The sequence below is a fragment of the Dermacentor silvarum genome, chromosome 3 (genome assembly GCF_013339745.2).
Source record: "Dermacentor silvarum isolate Dsil-2018 chromosome 3, BIME_Dsil_1.4, whole genome shotgun sequence".
NCBI classification, from domain to species: Eukaryota; Metazoa; Arthropoda; class Arachnida; order Ixodida; family Ixodidae; genus Dermacentor; species Dermacentor silvarum.
The window spans coordinates 88,247,089-88,254,050 of NC_051156.1; positions in this window are offsets into that span (position 1 = coordinate 88,247,089).

Below are 6,962 nucleotides of genomic sequence, written 5' to 3' on the forward strand. Positions count from 1 at the left end.
CTTCATCCGAGCGTTAGTCCGTAACGTGCGAATAGAAAATGTGGGCCGATCCCGACGGTAGTGCAGAAAGGGTCCAAGCGCAATGGCACATACCTCTGTGAACTAGCGAAGCTGAGGCTGTCTAAGTCTAGCTAAGCACGGTTGCGACTGCTTAAGCTTAGTCAGTCATCGATAGCCAATTGATAGCCAATCAATGGCTAATCGATAATCGATCAATATTCAATAAATTCCGGAAAATGCTGGGGATGACTTGGTAGTGCTTAGCCTAACCCAAATACGTGGCCAATACCTTGTGATAGCCAATCGATAGCTAATCAATAGGTAATGATTAATCAATAAATAATCAATAAATTCCGGAAAATCTGGGGATGACTTGGTAGTGCTCAACGTAGCCCCAAAAGCAAGAACTAGCTAGGTGCCTATCAACTCCGCTGTCTCTTTAGCATTGCGCCTCCAGTGCAAGCTACTCAAATTTTTTCCTGCATCCAGGAAAAAGGCCTATTTTCTAGTGGTAGAGCAGAACACTACGAATAACAAAGACATGCCACATGCTAAAGCTGTAGGAGCTAATGAAGGTTCTTTTTTTTTCGGCGTATGTCAGTAAAGTTCATTACTTATATATGGCGCTTCATATATGACTTCGAGCAAAAGAAGTGCGTGTAATAGTTACGGGGGAAGAAAGCAGTGATGATAAGGTAGACCATCTAAATACCCTCTGCTTTCGCTAGCCGACAAAGCACTTGAAACTTTCACCTCACCGGCCTCTGAACGAACTAATAACCGTTCTTCACGAGTCTCTACCACGCCATACACTCTGCGCTGTATTCCTATAAATGTCAACACTGCGATCAATGCGCAACGCTTTACCATATGGTATGGGCTTGCGCAAGCGCACCCCAGCTCACACCCATAACACACCCCACCATACCACACTGGGAGGCAGCGCTGCCTAGCTCCGACCCGGCGGACGAGCTCAACATGGTCAACCGAGCGAGAACGGCAGCTAAGGCCACTGGACTTCTGGACTGAGGGGACCACCCACTGCAGAGCGGAGGAGCTACCTCCGCTCGTGTGCTCTTTTGCATAGTCTATTCTCTCTCTCTCTCTTTTTTTAAGCATAGTATGCACGTCAGACGCCAAAAACACCTTCGTCTATAGTATATACAATCGTCTAACACTGCGAAGTATCGATGGCAAAGACGGATCCCAAGACAATATCACATGACATATTCTTTTTTTATATAGCGATAGCATCGCAAAAACAAGAGTAATAAAAGTTTCGCGACCGTAGTGCAACATTAAGCGTATTGTTTATTTAAACTGCTGTGGCGGTTTTTTCCTCAGTAGTCTCCAGCGAGCTCGTCTGCGCGGCTAGCTGGTGCAAGAACTATGGTATCAGTAACCGCAGCCTAATGCCGCATTTCTACGATGCGTCGCAGATGTCCGAACTACGTATCAACATTGGTCCCATCGAAAGTACCTGTTCTGGAAGCACCGAATGCGCTAGTCTGTACAAATACGTAAGTATGTTCCGCCGGATTGCAAGACTTCCCTCAGATAACGTTGCTGAGAGGTACCACGTGGCGCTTTATTTCTTCATTCAAGGTTCCCGTTATGCGAGAGGCCGAAAAGTACGGTTTAATAACGATCGCTCTCACGATGGTGACGCATATCGAGCTCAAGCTCACGAAAGACCAACCAGGGTAAGCACAGTCGAAGTCTCGGTGTCCTGATAGTAGTTGAAACGAATAATTTTTCAATTTTTGCTAGGCACCCACCCCAAAGCATTCAAGCAGTGGCGTAGGCAGTGGGTGGTACACCGTACACGTGCAACCCCCCCCCCCCCCCCCACCTTCCCACCGCTATTTCTGTTAGTAGGCGGCCTTCCCAGGTCCCCTCCCCTTTTCCTCACCCTCTCCGCTCCCGGTCAAGCAGGAGCTCACTCAAAAAACATTTCTCGCTACGCCACTGGTATTCTAGGGAACTAGGAGAAATTTTAAGGTGGGTTTGTTTATTGCACAGTGCAATTTGAATTTGCAGTTGACTTTCTTGTAAGAGGGTGGATCTTATCATGAGCGGAGGCCCGAGAAACCAAACAAGACGGAAAAACAAGAGACTGATGGTGACGCGCTACCTTCGCTTTCGCGCACCAGCCTTTCCGGGATGTCATGTCTTCTCAGTGTCTGTTCGGGACTAGTTCATAGCTTATCAAAAAACAACCATAACCGGCTGAGTTTTGATGGGCTTTTCCTGTAGACAAATTGGGTAGGCTGTATAAGGAGCACGGCCGAAGTACGGTACGTGAGACTTCTGGTGCGTGCTGCAGAGTGCGCTCGGCAGTAGGACACAGAAATGACGTAACAAAATGCACAAGTTACTTTTATCCACGCATTAAAAAGCATATGTGGCTAACGTACGTCAAATGTAGTGGGTGTCTTACGCTCTAATGTTGAAATCGTGCTCGCTCCAAATTCGTAGTAGGCTCGCTTGTTTTGCAGAGGGTATTTGGGCGCTAGTGTAAACAAATGACCCCTCCCCATCCACCCCCCTACTGCTGGCGCCCGAGACGACCATGCGCTGCGGGAGCCCACCACCCTCGAAAATGGTTGCGGCTCCTGCGCTTGCCGCAATCTCTGCCGCATACTCTCCCTATGGAGACGGACACTTTTTCCGCCGGTGTCAGAGTGGTTGAGTAAGCCCCTTTCTTGCTCCCCGAGTCACGTCATGCCGTTTCTGAATGCTACATGTCGAACGCAGGAGAGGGGGGGGGGGGGGGGGGGCGATGCGGCATAGCCGAGGATGCGTTAGATTTCTACAACGAATTGCGCACTTGTAGGCCCAGTTTGAGTTTTATGGATTACGTATTCCTACTATGGCTGAGTGCGGTCTCTCAAATGCGACCATTCCTCATCGGCTCGACAAACATACTGCTGCGCTACGCACGCCACTCTGAACGCTACGCGATAGGCTAAAATTGAGCTCCGATTGCGTCATGCGTTGCGCAGCAACAGCGCCACCCGCGCACGCGACACATGCATGGTTGAATAACAGCTTCTTCCGCTACACAACGATACTGGCACTATAACTATACCAAACTAAAGTACGTGGGTAGAACGGTTGCAAAGACATAGGCGATAATGCTATAACATGTTTTCGTCACATCGGGTTCAGCAAGCGATCTCACTTGAACTTGTTTTAAAGGTTTTTCACCTTGCATGAATTGGTCCTAGCATGCGTAACTGCCTTTCAAATCTGGGACGTTACGCTGACCCACCGGCGCTGCAGTGTGGCCGCGAAATACACACAGGCAAACATTGCGCTTCGTTTTTATTGCACTTTACCAACATAATTTCCGAGAAACAAAGTGTATAAAGTTTGCAAAGAGCAACTCGCCCTTTAAATTGACTAAGCCTTTCTATTTGCTGTCCACTTATCGTCATAATTGAACATTGCTCCGCTAATGTTTTTGAAGGCAGTAAATTAAGTTTTCCTTCCATCGATTGACCTCGTCGCTGTGGGCTTCCCTTAAGCACTCACTAATCTGCGGCCTCTGAAGAGGCCAGAACCTATGCAATAGATGGAACAGGGTCGAAACACTGCAACAATTCTATTCTAATCTTCTTCGTACTTCGTCATCGCCGCGAGCGTCCAGCATTGCCGTTATCACCAAAGCTGGCTGCTCCGGAGCGGCGGTGGTTCACAGGAATAGGACAGGACTGAGTTAAAGAAATTCTTGCATTACACTGGGGGCCCAGACGCCGTCGTTTACCATGTTGGACGAGACCTTCCGGAAGCCGGTTAACAAAGCACTCATACCGGGGTTCTGTTCGGGACATTGGCCCGTTCCGCCATATTGTCGAATTCACCACATTGCCATTTTTGATTAGCCCAGAGAGCTGCTAAGGCTCTTCGAGTGGCTAAAAATGCCGTCATTACAGAATTTGACAATATGGCGGAACTTGACAATGTCCGCAATAGCCGCCCTGTTCCGCGACTTTAGATAAGTATGCACCAACTTTAATGATTGTTGTAGTACGTTTAGTCCGTGACACCAAACTTTCGAGCTTAAAATATACATTGCATGTTACACAGTACACGCAGCAAGCGGGCAAACATTTGAGCGCGTTCGGTGCGGTAGAAAAATTATATTTGGATTTTGTAAAATATATATGGCAGTTAAACCGTAGAGCAATCTGGCAACACTAAGTGGTGACGAAAGGTAATCGCGCCCCCGGAATCAACTACCTCGAAGTAACAAAAGATAATATCGAAGACCATGCTACTGCGAGTACCGGAAGCGAATACGGAAGCTGGAAATACGCCATTGCCGCCATGCATAGTTTTGTTTTTGCGCGGGCACCCACTATGGGGAGGGAGCCCGTCATAATAATCTGTACACTATCATTCCGCGTCCCCTTACCGTATAGTTGCTAAAGCGAGGGGGCCCCTTTTTATTCCATTGCATGTTATGTACACAAAGTTTCGCTAGTCACGGGTTGGCCCGTCTCACTGTGGTGGCACATTAACGAGTAACAACGCGTGATTATTCATGAGGTAACGCGGCTGTCTACCTAAGGCCCCCAATCCTAAGGCCCCCACACCTACTCTTCCTGGTCTAAGCACCGGGTCGCTTCGCGCCCCTTGGCAGGAGCCCTCCGCGCAAGGCGCGGTGGTGAAGCATGGGAGGAAAGAACAAGTACGGTAAAAGTCAGACGAGAAAAGTAATATTGCAGCAACGTAAAAAAAAGTAAGAAGATTGCCACGACAGGATTCAAACGCAGCTGGGACCCCATGATCACGAGGCCAACGCTTTTCCGCGGTGCCATGAAACCAAACGGAAAGGTCCTCTATTACACAGGCTCTGCATCAGCTGCTGTTACCCCGTCGCTATAGTGTTATGGCTAAAGTGAAGGCACCCCTCACTATAGCCAGTACCGTTTGCATGTCAGTCTCGGCGGTCTGCTGTCGCTTTTTATCGCGCTAGTGAGGGAACTGCGGGCATAATTCAACGGTGACCTCCTTTCTGCGCTGCTGGGTGACACAGCATGAGGTGAAAAACGTCTGATGTAAAGTCCCTATATAAGAATATATATAGGGACTTTAGTCTGATGGGGTCTCGCACTGTTTCGGAGCAGACGACACAACAGTGCCGTCCGAGTTTCTCATATCACACAGTTCATGCAGCAATGACGGTCGCTGTCGGTGGGAGGGACTCAGAGGTAGGGACTTCAAATTGAAATTTCGACTTAAAATGCGTTATAAGAGCCTATCTTTTTTTCTGTTTTTTATCTATAATCACATTGGGTCCAATGTTACGTGTCATTAAGTGCGAATCATGCTACAAAGCCATTATGCCTTCGCATTTGCCTTCTCCTCTGTGGTTTTGTGATGATGCGGAACATAACCCATCACGCGCTATTTCAGGCCGTGAATAGCCGTTGCGTGGTCGTTGTCTTTACAAATACAGCCAGGATACTCGAAACGCTGGCGCGTTGTGCTGCAAACGATGCAATTTTCAAGCAGTGCGGGCATGAAAAGTATGTGCATACAACTAAGCATCGGAACTAATCACTGCTTCGTGTCATAAAAATGGGCCGCGGTCCTATCTCAATTTAGTCTTGTTTTTATAACTACCCGTCATTTTCTTACAGATGGAGAGATGTAACCTTTGGTACCACAGGAATATTGGCGTTCGGTACAAATATTCTCTGTAAGCTGCTCTTTCTTTTTGTGCATAATCTAAATATGGTGAACGAATATGTTACGTTCATGAAGTCCCAATTTATGTCATCGTTTACCTCCATATGGCATCATGTTTCAGACTTTATAGGGTTCACCTTCAAAAAGTTAAGGACTTCATGAAGTTTTCCTTCCCTTATGTGTAAAGAGTATTACCCAACATTTTAATTACTGTGCAAACTGTTGTGTTGCGTGGTTCATGCGAAGGAGCAGACAAGGTTCCAGGGGCGAAGTGGCTCAATGCACCTGATTCCTAATTTTCATGTACTTTCTAATGCATCTGTTTATGGTTCCTGTGCTCATTCCCTTATACATTTTTTTCTTACCTTTATACCCGCCGTGCAGACATAGTGGCTATGGCATTGCGCTGCTGAACACGAGGTCGGGGGTTCAATTCCCGGTCGTGAGGAGCGCATTTTGATGGCGGCGAAATACAAAAACACCCGTGCAGTTAGATTTATGTGCATGTTAAGCAACCCCTGGTGGTCAAAATTAATCCGGAGTCCCTCACTACGGCGTGTCTCATAACCTTTTAAAAAATTAGTTGTGGGGATTTAGGTGCCAAACTTTGATCTGATTATGAGCCCCGCCGTAGTTTAGCTTCGGATTAATTTTTACCACCTAGCGTTCCTTAAAGTGCACATAAATCTAAGTGCACGGGTGTTTTCGCATTTCGCCCCCATCAAAATGTGGCCGCCGTGGCCAGCATTCGATCCCACGACCCACGCTACATCAAAGCCACTAAGCAACCACGGCGAATCATGTCCCGTAATCGAATTGTGGTTTTGGTTTGTAAATCCCCAAAGTAATTTTTTCTCACCTTTTGTCAGCATGGGAAACTTGCAATGTTCAACGTTAGCTCAACAGCTTTGTTGTTCGTGACTGCAATATGTTAGCGAAAATTGTATTGCCGACATTGCCCTCAGTGAGGCATCAATGCCTCGAGCTATTTCTACCAAGATAATTTCACACATTACCTTAAAATAAATAAATAGCCAAATAATTAAACAGATGACGCAGTGACCTAAATTTACCCGTAATTTACAAGTGACGAAAAGTTATTTTTCTTGTAGATACGCCCTGTAGACATCGCTTAATATTACAAAAAAAAACTTGACATCACTCGCACACGTATATGCTATGTAATACGCCAGTTTCTTGGACTAAAGTTCCGTGAAAAAAAGATTAAAATCCTCCCCTACCGGGAGCAGGGGTGTACGCGA